The sequence below is a fragment of the Macrosteles quadrilineatus genome, unplaced genomic scaffold (assembly GCF_028750875.1).
Source record: "Macrosteles quadrilineatus isolate MER2022 unplaced genomic scaffold, UCM_ALF_1.0 Scaffold_1__1_contigs__length_201487025, whole genome shotgun sequence".
Taxonomy (NCBI): Eukaryota; Metazoa; Arthropoda; class Insecta; order Hemiptera; family Cicadellidae; genus Macrosteles; species Macrosteles quadrilineatus.
In genome coordinates this window covers 96803994-96820254 of record NW_026542594.1, presented here as the reverse complement: position 1 = coordinate 96820254, position 16261 = coordinate 96803994, and the positions used below count along the sequence as shown (strand labels likewise).

Genomic DNA, 16261 nt, shown 5'->3' with positions numbered 1-16261 from the left:
AGGGATTGTACACAACCTCTTGATGACACGTTGTAGCTTACGTGATAGTGTTAATATAAATATCTCACAGTAGGTTTATATAATGTAAAAGATTGTTTGCTAAAAAACGCAAATTTGCTTTAAAATTAATTGTAGATAACAGTATTGAAGGAAGGGATTTTATTTTGTACACATTGGTTGTTTATACAATACATCTATATTGTTTGATTGGTAAACTCGCATAGAGTGGTTACACTAGAAACAGACAAATTGAATCCAACAATTCAGAGTACAATAATAACAACATACAAGATAACACTATTTTATCCACTACAGATAATATTCCTCATCTGATCTACAACAAACCATTACATCAAGACACTCATATATTCAACAGATATATATACATATATATATATAATATCATCCAGTTTAAATGGATCCGACTTTAGCATGGAAGTGTTAGATGTATTAGAGATACTGGATGACGGTGAAAGAAACCGTTACATGTGAACGTAGTTAACAGTGAAAATAGTGAACGGTGAAAATAGTTAAATTAAATAGCTTTCTGTACCACAGGTAGCAATACAAAACCAAAAACCACTTTCCACTAATTTTTATCGCATAAAGGACAAACATAGAACAAACAATAAACAGAACTGGACATTGAATTTTATAAATACAAACAAGAATATTTGATAAGAGTTGGCATTTGTTTTATTAAATAGTAAATAACTGTGTAGATAGTGGGAAATTTGGTTTTTTTTATATAGCTTGATCGCTTTGTACATCTACCATTATATGTTTTACGATTTGATTGGTAAACTTGAATACCAATTGTGTCACAAACTGTTATAAGAATTATTCACAATTTTTACTGGAACATTCATTGCTATATATTACTGTTGATTTTGTATTGAAGCGATTTTTTTATGTATATGAGTGGTTATTTGTTGTAGATTAAACAATGTGTAGTATACCAAGTGTTTGTTATTTGAAAAAACCATTCGAAACATATAGATTTGAATGAATGGGTGAGTCTTGTTGAAATAGAAATATCAAGGTACTATGTTTAAACCGCGGCACGTAGTTGTAATTAGTAGAGCAATGCTCTGCCCGCATACCGCCAACTGTTAAACAGCTGATACACCTTGCAGGATTAAAGTGTTGTTTTAGTTTGGATCTGAATTTTATGTTTGTAATAGTAAAATAATAAAATAGTGGTTATATTAAGTTTTATGTACGGAACATTGCAAACCAAAAAATCAAAAAACACTTTTTCGTAATATGTACATAATAACAAACTTTTCACTTAACGATCTCATAAAATGTAAAGACAGAAGTGGTAATAGTTCAATTGCGACTGTTTGTTGTATATAAACAATGATTCTAGGTAGCCATTAGAAAAAACTATAAAAGAAGGTTTAAGATCGGGTCTCTCATCAGTCTGTTGTGAAACTAGCTAAAGACAACATCTTATTAAAAAAGATTGTTTGCTAAAATCAGTAATTTGTATTAAAATTAATTGAAGATATCAGTATTGAGGAGGGTATTTTTAGCTTATACACCTTGATTATTTATACATGTACCAGTACATCTATATTATCTGATTGGTAAACTCGCATAAAGTGGTTTCACTAGAGACAGACAAATGGAATCCAACAATTCAAAGTTAAATAATAACAACATACAAGATAACACTATTTCATCCACTACAGATAATATTCCTTATCTGAGCTACAATAGAGCATTACATCAAGACATTCCAGAACAAATAAATATAATATCATCTAGTGTAAAAAGATCCATATTTAGCAAGGAAGTGATGGATATATTAGAAAGACTGGTTGACGGTGAAAGAAGCCTTACCTAACATTTGAACATATTTAACAGTGGAATTAGTTAAATTGAATAGTTTTCTGTACTACAACTAGCAATAAAAAAACATTCAAACAGTTTCACAAAAGGACAAACGATAAACAGAAATACGTTGGATTACAATACAACCAAGAGTAATGAGAGTTAACATTTGCTTTAAATAAATAGTAAATTATAGGGTAAAGAGTGGGAAATTTGTTTTTATATAGCTTGATCGTTTGTACGTCTAACATTAAGCAATGTACAATATACCAAATGTTTGTTATTTTAAAAAAATCATTCAAAAACATAACGATTTGAATGAATAAACAAGTCTTAGAAATATAAGGTACTATGTTGCAAATGTGGCATATGGTTGTAATTAGTGGAACAATGCTCTGCCCGCATGTACCGCCAACTGTTCACGAAGTAGAAACTCTGTACATCACTTTTCCATACCAGTTAAATAGCTGATACACCTTGCAGGATTAAAGTGATATTTTAGTTTAGTTCTGGATTTATGTTTATAATGGTGACATAATAAAATAGTGGTTTTTAATAAGTTTTCTCACAGAAACATTGCAAACCAAAAATCCAAACACTTTTTGTAATATGTACATAATAACAAACTTTTTTCACTTGACGATCTTATAAAATGCAAAGACAAAAGTGGAAATATTTCAATTGCGAATGTTTGCTGTATACCAGATAGCAATCATAAACAGCATAAAAAGAATGTGTATGATGGGTCTCTCATTAGTCTGTAGTGGAACTAGCTAAAGACAACATCTCATTAACAACAAATTATATCGCAAACATTGCAAAGGTAACATGTACAAATAGTTATCTCCAACAGTTTTATGTCGTATATATAGCTAATTTCTCAAATTTAACAAAATTCCTACTATGTTTCCAATAAAAGAAGCAAACTTTGAGTGTATAATATGCATGGACAAAAAAATCGTAATTTACTCTTCTTACCAATGCAAACACTGTTTCGCTTGCGACATGTGTGGATGACAATTTGACAACTGTTGTTACTGTAGTAGACCTAACTCTATGATCCAAATGTTTAGTTTAGCTTAGATCTGTATTAGGTTTAAGTTTGAAAACAATTATATTCCTCGTATGTCAATTTTGATTTTTCAATAAAGAATTTAAAAATCAGCATATCAGTACTTATCCCTTTACCGATATGCTGTTTTTTTTAAACCACAACAATAACCTTGAAAATATCGATCCACCTAACTTTCACACCTCAGCATGTCGTCATCATGACGTCACCATACCGTAACCCACCACACCACGTGCTAGGTCACGCACCATTACCACCAGATGCTTAACCGTCAATTAAGCACCACATGGCTCTTGTGACGTCACTCCCCAGCAGCCCTATGTATCCACTACTACCCACAAGTAAAAAAGAATCAAGATATTGGTTAAAAAAAACTATGTTTGTGTAATAACATTATTCACATGAAGTAGATGATATGTTTGATTTGTCGATCAGCTGTTTAGTTTCAAATGAATTAATAATGTCAAAGATTTGTGATTTAAATACATAAATTATTATAGTAAAGTTTTTAAATCATGGTACCTAACTTATTCTCCACTAAATCTTACTATTCCCAGCATTAAAATAAAGTAGTAAGATCCATTATGGGTAAACTTTAAGGTACACAATCCTTGATTGAAATGTAGTAGGTATACATTAAGAGTCATAATACACAGCAATTATTATGTAGTAGACTTTGACTATTTTCAAGTAACAAACATATGTTTCTGTAAATAAAAATTATCTCCCATGTTATCCTTATGGAGAAATATGAAACTTTAAAGGGCTCCAGGGCCTCAATCTCTCATTATTTCCCTAAAAAGAAAGTTTCCTGCACAACTTCACGTTACCCTCTTTCCAATGACACCAAAAACATGTCAATCGGTTCAGTAGTTTCGGAGGAGTAATTGTCACAAAAATCGTGCTTGCGTATTAAATAAGTACTAGTGTACATGTTGCTCGAAATCGAGCAATTGCAAAGAAGTATAGGAGTTATTTATAAACAAATAACTTGTTTAAAAACTAATAACAGTCATAATTTCTGATGATGACGGGAAAATGTAAGCTTGCAATTTAAGTCAACGTAAAAAGGCTGTCAGCTTTTATAAAGTACCGTACCTAAGCTATTTAGCAAATTTTTAGACAATAAGGATTAGGCAACTTTAAACTCTACAGGACAGAGTTAGGCAAAAACTGGCAGAACTCTGAAATGGTGTTATTTATCATAGGCTTACTCATATGCCAAATCCTTAAAATAAAAATTCTATAATTAATAACTTATATCATTAAGCACAAACCAACATCCAAAACTATACACATTTTTAATACAACATAGATAATTTACACATTGACTGTTTACAATTAATACATGTTCTTCTTCTCACTTTTAATTTTTGCTTCGCAAAGGGAAAACATTTGTTTCATAATCATTGAGATAGATTCATAATAAAAAATCAATCATAAAGGTTTAAATAAACCTACCACATAGTTGTTTTATTTTTTTGGATCAGCTGTCTGAAATTGTGAAATAGACATTTGACAGTTCTCGTTGTTTACATTTAAATGTCAAAGCAAATGTAAACATTGTGAATTTTCTCTGGCTTCCATGGATACCAATTATTAATATTTAATTTCTGACAACAGCTGGAGTTTCAAAACAATGTCTGTTTCCCATGTTAATCTTATGGAGAAATACAAAACTTTAAAGGGCCCCAGGACCTCACTCTCTAACTATTTACCAAAAAAGAAAGTTTCCTGCACAACTTCACGTTACGCTCTTTCCAACGACACCAAAAACATGTCAATCGATTCAGTAGTTTTGGAGGAGTAATTGTCACAAAAATCCTGCTTGCGTATTAAATAAGTACTAGTGGTCGTCCAGTGGTCGAAACTCGACCAAAAATATGTAATGTACTCACTTATCTATTTTCACCCCACACTGTAAATAAAACATGTGATTGGAGTTTCCTCCATTTGTTTTGATTTTCTGTTTATATTTCGTTGTTATTTCGTAACCAGCATAGCAACGCATAAGATCCATGTTAATTTTTTCAAATTTTTAAACTCATTTTTTGTGCTTATCTTTGAGCCTATTTAAATTTATAAAGGGATTCTGCACACCTACAGGAAAATAGCTTTCCAACGGTATGCGTAGATTTTCCCTACGATGCACACGAGCTGAGAAAAAAGGTTTTAAAGAAACATGCTTGCCTATTAATATATAGATAGATAGATAGATAGATTAGTTTGTTTTGATTAATATAATTCACATGTTTCAGCTGATCGAATAACGAAAATAAACATTTCAAGTTTTAATTACCGTACTTGGAAAATGATAATAATAGTTAGTTTTTACGAAAAACTACTGAGAAATGAGTGATTTGTATATTTATTTTTTCCTGTGTAGTTTGTAAAAATGCTTTAAAAGAAACCTCATTTATGGAAATTGGTGAAGAACTATGGAAGTCATGGCGTACCGACAAGAAAAGTGCTTTAGCAATTATAATATACTAGCTGTACCCGCGGGCTTTGCCCCGTTTAACTTCATAAGTATTCGCATGGCTCAATTACGTCCTGGTTGAAGTTCGTTCGCTACGCTCACTCACCTTTAGATTGGGGCTCGTTCGCTGCGCTCACTTGCCTTCAGGTTAGCTCGTTGGCTATACGCTAACTCACCTCCAGGTTGAAGTTCGTTCGCTACGCTCACTCACATTTTGTTTGCAAATTAGCTGTTGTCATAAATAAAAAAAAAAATAATAATAATAGTGCTGCACCCTGTTGGTAATCCTTGTAACTTTAATGCTATTGAACATCACAGAACAGAACCAACTTATTTAATTAAAACAGCTGATTCATTAATTCCTTTTAAATATGAAAAATCATAAGGTTAACATGGGAAACTCCAGAGCCACTAAGGCGGAGCCCGGAAGCCCGATCAGAATAAAAACTACTTAGTTTTCCTATTTAATGTCCAAAGAAACGGGGTGTACCGAATTTCAGCCTCCTAGGTAAATGGGAAGTGGGAGAATTAGTGATGAGTGAGTGAGTGAGTGAGTCAGTGAGGGCTTTGCTTTATACAGGGTGGCGCAGAGAAACGGGAAATTTTGAAATAATCATAATATGCCAGGAAAATTTTACAAAAAAATCTTTAATGCAGAAAATGTATTGGCCAAGTGTGGAAAATACATAAGAAATGTTTTAAATAGGAATAAAAGTTAAAAATCGCATCAATTAAGGGCTGTCTTTTGGGCGTATTCGTTCAATCGATTTTGAAGACTTAGCATTGTGAGACGCAATGTGTCCTCTGGGATGTTGGAAACGTGTTCTTCAATCTGAGTCTTGAGCTCAATAAGATTTCTTGGCCTAGTCAGGTACACAACGCTCTTTAGATGTCCACATAAAAAGAAGTCGCGCACTGAGAGGTCTGGAGACTATGAGGCCAATGGACGTTAGCGTTCCTTGAAATGATGCGCTCCCCAAACAAACGTCCCCATGCAGCCATTGACAGATTAGCAGTGTGTGAGGGTTTTGTGTGTGGTCTTGTTGAAACCAGGTTCGCTGAATTTCAATATCTGGAAAAGCATGAAGCCGTGGAGAAAAAAAATGTCTCCAGCATATGAATGTAACGTTGTGACAGTAGAACCATCTTCATCCTCAAAAAAATAAGATCCAATCACATCAAGACAAGACATTGCATACCATACAGTAACTTTGGGACTGTGTAACGGACGTTGATGAAGTTCAGTGGGATTTCGTTGAGCGCAGTAAAGCATGTTCTGCTTATTGACATGTCCATTTAAATGAAAATGATAGACATCCAAACAAAGCAGCTGTTGTACTGTCAACATTTTTGTAGTACGCTCTCACGGCGACTGCACGCTCCGCACCACTCCACTGTTCCATCTCAACTAAATGTCCATTACTACTTGGCGTCATGGCTTTAGTTTCTTATTCCTACAAGACATACAGGTGTACCAACAACGACTTCAAAATTTCCTGTTTCTCTGCGCCACCCTGTATATAGATATAGATAATTTAATTATAAAATAGTAGATTGTCATCAATTTCCAATTAAGCTATTGACAAATCAACTGAAATAGTTAACTAGTTGACTAAAATATAATCCATTACATTTCAAAATAAATCTTAAATAATAGCTTAATTTTGTATGGCAGACACACATACTAATCAGAACCCCTTACGGCTTTTCAGAGATAAAACTGAACAGAAATAGAACAGCGTCGTCCTCATTGTGTTGCTCTACTTCACCAGAAGAAAATCTCAGGAAGAGAGTTTCTCTGATTCGGTACTTTCATTCATACAATGAACTGTATTTCAATAAAAGAACAAGCAGCGAAGAGAAGAATAAAACCTTGACAAACGTGGGTGCCCAGCTGTGTCACGGAAGTCACAGGGTAACTGGACCCAACCAACCAGAGCGTGTCGACACCACTGAGCTAAAATTATAACTGGAGGTAGCACTGCCATGGCAGAAGTCTGTCAAAAGCGAGTCGCTGATTTTGTTAGGTTGGTATAGCAGTAAGTTTTCTTACCATAGCAATAACATGGCTTCTTATAACTAGGTTGGTATAGCAGTGAGTATTTTTGTCATACTTGAATACTTTTAATACTTTAATAATTTTCTTTGAAATGGCGACCATACAAAGTAGGTATTTTAAGCCAAGTATAATAATAGCCATAGCAATAATATGGCTTCTTATAACTCACACCTCACGCAAACATGGCGGCTGGCGACACGCATCTTTGACATTCAGTGCTACCTCCAGTTAGAATTATAGCTCAGTGGTCGACACCATAGACATAGAGTAATGTAGCAGTTCGCATAGAGAAACAAGTCACATGCATGTGTAAATAATACAGTTTATTCGCCAGTATTTGATAACATTTCTATAAATAAAAAAAAAACTATTTATTAAGAATCCGGCTAAACACATTTTGACACCACTGATTCTTTATACAAACTCTACAGTTTACAAAATATCCGCAAACATACCATAGTTGTACCATTTTCAAGTATTTTACTTACAATAAATTACCGAAACATTGGGCAATATATGTAGTTGTCTGAAAGAATCCATGGCTAGTAAAACTAAAAAAGATGCGTTATATCCAACGAAGACCGGAGGTGGTAAGTTTTAAGTAGATTAGTATTTTTGTTCAATTCAAGTATTAAAGGATAGTTACAGGAGGGGCCTACGTGCATTTACTTAAAGAAGTCGTATTGTTTCCTTGACGAAGAAAGTATCTATTTGCCTCCCAAGGCTAACAGTGTTCCAGATTTCAACTGAGGGCGCCCTCTTTCCCAACCAATTATACGTTAATCACTGTATCAAATAGTTAAAGTAATGTTATTCTCGTTGAGTGTTCCATTTGCACATATTCCTTGTCTGGTTTTAGTATTAAAAAACCTATGTCGCCTATTACATGCTATTGCTTATAACAGAGTATGTTATATGTTTTTGGTCGAATTTTCGACCACTGGACGACCACTATAGTTCGGCCGCTTAGAAAGCGACCTCCGCCAGCATTGGTTTAGCATTAGCGCGCAGGTCGTTTTCTAAGCGACCGAACTATAGTACTTATTTAATACGCAAGCAGGTGTTTTGTGACAATTACTCCTCCGAAACTACTGAACCGATTGACATGTTTTTGATGTAATTTGAAAAAGCGTAACGTGAAGTTGTGCAGGAAACTTTCTTTTTAGGGAAATAATTAGAGAGTGAGGCCCCGGGGCCCTTTAAAGTTTCGTATTTCTCCATAAGATTAACATGGGAAACAAACATTGTTAAGGAGCTCCAGCTGCGATCATAAATTAAAAGTAAGAAGAAGAACATATGTTAATTTTAACAGTCAATAAGTTTGTTAATTTAATAGTTTCCTACAAACATTTACTTAGTTGAAATTAAATATTTACTATTTGGATTTGGGTTCGCGTAAATATTACAATGGAAAAAAGCGAGAGAACCTGGATAATTTCATATACTAAAAAGAAAACTGAATCAACACTGGGCTGCATTTCTTAGTAAAATCATTGAAAGAGCGGATTTGCAAACTATGAAAACGTAGGAAAGTCATAGAACACCACCAAGGAGAATAAATATAAATAATGTTTTTTGAGAATTTGTAATCGTTTTATGTACAAACTAATGCGGCTATGAGTAAGGCTATTTATTAAAAATACTAAAAACAAGATCAGCTTTTGAAAATGTTTAGTATAATTTACAAGAAATTTTGATTATATCGATCTGTTATGTACATCTTGAGTATTTCCATAATCTCTGAGTCGAATCTTTTAGTCATCAGAAATTATGACTATTATTCGTTTTAAAATAACGCCTGTAATACATAGCAATTGCTCGATTTCAAGCTACAGGTACACTAGTACTTTTTTGGTCGAATTTTCGACCACTGGACGACCACTAGTACTAACTTATTTAATACGCAAGCAGGTTTTTTTGTGACAATTACTCCTCCGAAACTACTCAACCGATTGCCATGTTTTTGGTGTCGTTGGAAAGAGCGTAACGTGAAGTTGTGCAGGAAACTTCCTTTTTAGGGAAATAATTAGAGAGTGATGCCCTGGGGCCCTTTAAAGTTTCATATTTCTCCATAAGATTAACATGGGAAACAAAAATTATTATAAAACTCCAGCTGTTGTCAGAAATTAAAAGTGAGAAGAAGAACATATGTTAATTGTAAACAGTCAATAAGTTTGCTAATTTAACAGTTTGCTACAAACATTTACTGACATGGTAGAAATGAAATATTTACTATTTGAATTTGGGTTGGCGTAAATATTACAATGGGAAAAAGCTAGAGAGCCCGGATAAATTGATATACTAAAAGAAAACTCAATTAACACTGTGCTTCATTTCTTTGTAATCATTGAAAGAGCCGATTTGCAAACTATGGTAACATAGGAAAGTCATAGAACACCACTAAGGAGAAGAAATATAAATTATGTTTTTTTAGAATTTATAATCGTTATTATGGACAACCTAATGCGGCTATGAGTAAGGCTATTTGAAGAAAACACTAAAAAACAAGATCAGCTTTTGAAAAATGATAAGATTTACAAGAAATGTTGATTATATCGATTTGTTAGGTACATCTTGAGTATTTCCATAATCTTTGAGTCGAATCTGTTAAAGTCATCAGAAATTATGACTGTTATTTGTTTTAAAATAACGCCTGTAATACTTAGCAATTGCTCGAATTCGAGCAACAGGGCCAATAGTATTCAATAAAAGCAGTCAAAATTTGTATCCAAATAAAATATGGGAAACCCCCCTTTTCAATGTATTTCTTACGAGAAACATGTTTTTCACCATAAAACCTAACAAAAACAAAACCAACGACCCATTAATCGGTCCAGTAGAACTGTAGATTTAGTTGTACAACGAGTTTTAAAACTGATTTATTATGATAGTTTATGTTATACGTCCACTACACGGTAAAACAACCCTTTTGTTGAAAGTGGTAGTTAATTACTGTAGAATCTGTCAAATATGTCATGATGACGTAATCTAATGATTTAATCTTGTAACGAAATTAATACAAACTTGCATAGCGCGGTGTTATTTAAGTTCCTATCTGCAGGATTTTTTTAGGTAAGGAAACTACTACACTACACACTACTAGTTTACAAAATTTGTTAACTTACATTTAGAACTAAATTGCCTCGAAGTACCTAATAAGTGTAACAAAAACATTGTTCAAGAAGTAGTATATGATAATCTGCCATACAAAATAAAGCTTATTTAAGATTTATTTTGAAATGTAATAGATTATATTTTACTCAACTAGTTATATATTTAAGTTTATTTGTAAATAGCTTAATCGGAAATTGATGACAATGTACTATTTTATAATTAAACTATCTATATATATTATAATTTCTAAAGCACTTTTCTTGTCGGTATGCCATAACTTCCTTAATTCTTCACCAATTTCCATGAATGAGGTGTTCTTTTAAAGCATTTTTACAAACTACAACGGAAACAATAAATATACAAATCACTCATGTTTCAGTAGTTCGAAGTACCTAATAAGTGTAACAAAAACATTGTTCAAGAACAATTGTTAAAAACGTAAAGACATTCAGTATTGTAATATCACGAAAGATTTCAATCTATACGCACAGACTTCACGTTACCCTTTCTCAGAAAGTAACGTGGTAAAGTAGGTAGAATATGAATATGTCGCGAACTTGCAACTAGAATGTATTTACTCGGATGCTCGGTGTATTTACTCAGATCTGCAGATACACTATCATTAGCATGACATCACTGAGCTGCTGTAAGGTTCCTGTTCCACACGGGAGCCTTGGCACAGTTCCCCATTCTGACACGCGGTTCTCCATCCCTGACATTGGACAGCTTTGGGTGTCAAACGTTTACGTACAAAAGAGCTTTACTACAATGGCTTGTAAGTATGACTTGGTGTCAACTTAGCAAAAATGTATAGACATTCGACATTACATATCGAGTATTTTGATATCTCGGACAATAAGTGACATGAAATAATGCTTTGGTTTGATAACATTTAAGCGTATTAGTAAAAGAACTGTAAAAAACGAAACACTAAAAGGCTTTACATAAGAATGACCCAACCACAAAGCCTCATCCGCTATGGATATCGACCACTTTCATTTGTCCATGTTTTTGAATTATTGAGTGGCAATCGAAGAGGGCGTTTATACCAGGTCACAGTACCTACCTGACGTACACATTTAACTGCAAGTTTCAAGAATTCTCTAAAAATTATATTATATGCGATAATTGCTCAACCTACTTAGAGATTATTTGAGGATTTCAACGAAACAACTGTGCATTTTGTTCCTAGACTAGACTAAAATGAAACTGACGAACCAAACATGGAATTCGTCAAAATATATCTATTGAGGTGTGAACAATGTTCCCCTTAATTTTATATAAAAATATATAAAATTGTGTCATTTGTGCCAGCTACATTTCCCAGACGCACTCTATGTCCCTAATATACCAGTGCATCAGACTTGTACACTGTACAGCAGGGGTTGTATTGTGTCATTTGTGTCAGCTACATTTCCCAGACGCACTCTATGTCCCTAATATACCGGTGCATCAGACTTGTACACTGTACAGCAGGGGTTGTATTGTGTCATTTGTGTCAGCTACATTTCCCAGACGCACTCTATGACCCTAATATACCAGTGCATCAGACTTGTACACTGTATAGCAGGGGTTGTATTGTGTCATTTGTGTCAGCTACATTTCCCAGACGCACTCTATGTCCCTAATATACCGGTGCATCAGACTTGTACACTGTACAGCAAGGGTTGTATTGTGTCATTTGTGTCAGCTACATTTCCCAGACGCACTCTATGACCCTAATATACCAGTGCATCAGACTTGTACACTGTATAGCAGGGGTTGTATTGTGTCATTTGTGTCAGCTACATTTCCCAGACGCACTCTATGACCCTAATATACCAGTGCATCAGACTTGTACACTGTACAGCAGGGGTTGTATTGTGTCATTTGTGTCAGCTACATTTCCCAGACGCACTCTATGACCCTAATATACCAGTGCATCAGACTTGTACACTGTATAGCAGGGGTTGTATTGTGTCATTTGTGTCAGCTACATTTCCCAGACGCACTCTATGACCCTAATATACCAGTGCATCAGACTTGTACACTGTACAGCAGGGGTTGTATTGTGTCATTTGTGTCATCTACATTTCCCAGACGCACTCTATGTCCCTAATATACCGGTGCATCAGACTTGTACACTGTACAGCAGGGGTTGTATTGTGTCATTTGTGTCAGCTACATTTCCCAGACGCACTCTATGACCCTAATATACCAGTGCATCAGACTTGTACACTGTATAGCAGGGGTTGTATTGTGTCATTTGTGTCAGCTACATTTCCCAGACGCACTCTATGACCCTAATATACCAGTGCATCAGGCTTGTACACTGTACAGCAGGGGTTGTATTGCGTCAGCTACATTTCCCAGACGCACTCTATGACCCTAATATACCAGTGCATCAGACTTGTACACTGTATAGCAGGGGTTGTATTGTGTCATTTGTGTCAGCTACATTTCCCAGACGCACTCTATGACCCTAATATACCAGTGCATCAGACTTGTACACTGTACAGCAGAGGTTGTATTGTGTCAGCTACATTTCCCAGACGCACTCTATGACCCAAATACCGGTGCATCAGACCTCTAGAGGTCATGGTTTTACCTTGGTCAGTGACCTTCTCTCAACAAAGGTCGTAATTGAGATCCTAGAAGGAGAGTTTGCCTACTACACACTACGTTCAGATTACCTTGGAACTTTGGATATTTCGTTTTATTAATTCTAATATTCCATAATGATATTGGTTTATCTATTACGACAATATTCACACGGCTAAAATACAACTGGAATACAAGCGTCAACACTGGCAATAGTGGCTAGAACTAGTATACATGTTCCTCGAAATCGAGCAATTGCAAAGAAGTACAGGAGTTAGTTAAAAACAAATAACTTATTTAAAAACCAAAGTCATAATTCCTTCCGATGAGTTTAAAATAGTCAAATCAAAGATTATGTAACTAATGGAAATACTCACAATGTACATAAGCACATCGTATCCGCATATATCAACATTTCTTGTAATATTTTATCATTTTTCAAAAGCAGATCTGGTTTTTAGTGTATTCTATGAATTTTCCCCACTTATAGCCTTATAGCATTTAGTTTCCTGCATTAGGTTGTCCATGTTGATCTTCGTCAATGATAATGTTGTCTGCATGGTACCACCCATTGTCGCCAGTACGTTTACCATTTAAAAATAAATTAAATTAAAGTAAATTCTAAAAAAAAAAAACACCTCTATTTCTTCTAATTGGTAGCGTTATATGACTTCCCTATGTTTCCAGAGTTAACAAATCGGTTCTTTCAATGATTGATCAAGAAATACAGTACTATGTCAATTGATTGTTCTTATTTGGGGAAAAAATATAACAAATTTCCAGGCTTTCTCGATTTTTTACATTCCAATATGTATTCAAACAAAAATTAAAATAGGTAGTAAATATATTATTTCAACCAAATCAGTAAATGCTATTTGTGTACATGCGTTTCCTTGAATTGCAAAATAAATATTAACAGCAATTAAATCATTATGTGTGTGTGTATGTAAATTGGTAAATGGATAAAAAAAAAACTTAAACCCTTACAACAACGTTTCAGTAATATAAAATTCTCATTTGGCTGCAAAAAAATTTAACGCTTGGTGTGGATTAGTTGATTTATTGGTAATTGCTCTACATTATAAGACTCAACTTCACACCTGACTCCCACGCTTGTAAATTTTGTAATTTCCCCGGTAACGATGATATTTTGTTAGCGGTCGTAAATATGAAACTTAATTAACACCAAACGAATTTTCCACTAACCACTTCTTGCATATTTATAGGGAACTGATAATTGAGTTAAGGCATCAATCGTAGCGTTGCGTTGTAGACCGAAATAGGCCAATGCTGAGGCCGGATCATGAGCCTCGCCTTTCACAACCTCGTGTAGGCCTACCTCAGGTAACACACACTGACACTGACTGACGCTAGAACTGACCAAACAATTGCGTTACAGTACTCCGAAAAAAGCACTACTCCGAAAGCATGTACACGGCCAGCCACTCCTCGGATTGAATGCGTTTGGTCGGGACAGGCACTGCTCCGACAATGTGTTTCGGATGAGTGCCTTTGGATTAATGCCTGGATCTCGAGGTGGTGATTGTGGAGGTAATGAGCTCTTTAATCAGTTTACATTAGAGGGAGTGAAATAGAAAAATGTTTTACTAAAAGCATGTTAAGGCAGGTCTTAGAAATTGATTGACTTTTTATAATGTGTTTATAAATTAATTCAACCCCCCATAAACCCTATTTTGTTTACTACCCCTGCATTGGAAAAGTAATGAAGACTCCCTTAAATCAATTAAATTTTCTTGGCTAACAGTTGATTTGTTTGTTGAACAAGACGAATGTTTTTTTAAATGTTATTTTAATATTAGGGAATTTGGTAGAGATTATACAAACATCAATAAAAGTGAAAATTGATTCTTCAAATACGATTTCTATGACACTACTGGATGCGTTGCGACGAAGTTTAAATCGCAGATTTCTCGGTTCGTATATGGTTGATAAGAAATGTGTTTTTTTTTTACAAATTAAGTAAGATATGATTTCCGTCTGCGAGAAATCACCTAACCAATGACCTAACTTGTAGCGGGGCAACGATTACATAAGCGCTCAAGAACATAACAACTCAAGGTACGAACTGAACTCATGGACCTGCTACCAACAATTGATCGTTTTAAGTAATTCAATGTGATCAACAAAGTAATGAACCCATCAACAAGGGAGTTTTCATTTTTAATCCTCGTTTAATTTATCTGCCATGAGGGTGGCCAAGGCTACTCCGAGAGATATTTCAGTTTTAATTTAGATTAGCCTACTTAAACAAAGGCATTTCTTATATCTTACAACAATAGTGTAGGCAAATCTGTTGTGTTGACTCGACTAAAACAGCAGCTCAGAGTTGATGTTTTTCTCGTCATTAACTTGTGTTTGTTCTGGAGTGTCCAGTTGATAAGCGATACGTGGATTATTGATTATAGGCAGGCAGGCGACTTTGCACACATTATATTTTTAACTATCACACCTTTATAATTTCGTACAAGTTTGCAAAAATAGAAAAACATCTATATGACATGACATGAGGAGAGGTAACTTAAATGTTTCCCGCAAGCAAGAAAGGGACGCACTGAAGGCAGTGTATCACACCAAACACCTGAATGTGTCCATTAAAAGGAGAATAATATCATGCTATCATAGTTTTAAAGCTTTTGCGGGGTATACCACACACATTCGAAATATTGAAAAATAAGTCTAAACTAGAGCCAGGTGGAACCCACTTTGTGTGAATATATATTGACGTAGTAGTATATTAAAATATTTTACCTTGCGAACAAGATAAAATATCCTTTTCTGTCCTCGTTTTGACATGGCCAAACCCGTAACAAAATCGACATGGCACTTTCCTCACCCCAGTGCTTGAGTGTGTACCATTGTATTCGACAGGGTTCCTTTGGTATGGACTTCAACAACATCAAACAGTTTAAAACACGTTTGATTGAAAATAAAAGCAAACTAAAATCTGTTCTATAACTTACATAACTACAGAAGACCACAGTTAGAGACCAAAACTACCTCTCACCTTGACCCCCCAGCGACAACCCAATATTTTCACTAGTTCGCCCATGTCCTGAATTCTAGTGGTGTTATTATACGCTATATCTGCTTCAACCAA

The 16261-nt window shown here is 34.6% G+C and overlaps 2 protein-coding genes across 3 annotated transcripts in view; one reads left to right on the top strand and one right to left on the bottom strand.

The window, feature by feature from the left end:
* The window catches only part of LOC128992032 (dynein regulatory complex subunit 2), a 127977-nt gene that overhangs the window by 22676 nt on the left and 89040 nt on the right, over positions 1-16261 (top strand). The gene's annotated exons all lie outside the window — the stretch shown is intronic.
* LOC128992205 (uncharacterized) overlaps positions 1-16261 on the bottom strand; it is a 110688-nt gene that overhangs the window by 66130 nt on the left and 28297 nt on the right. The gene's annotated exons all lie outside the window — the stretch shown is intronic.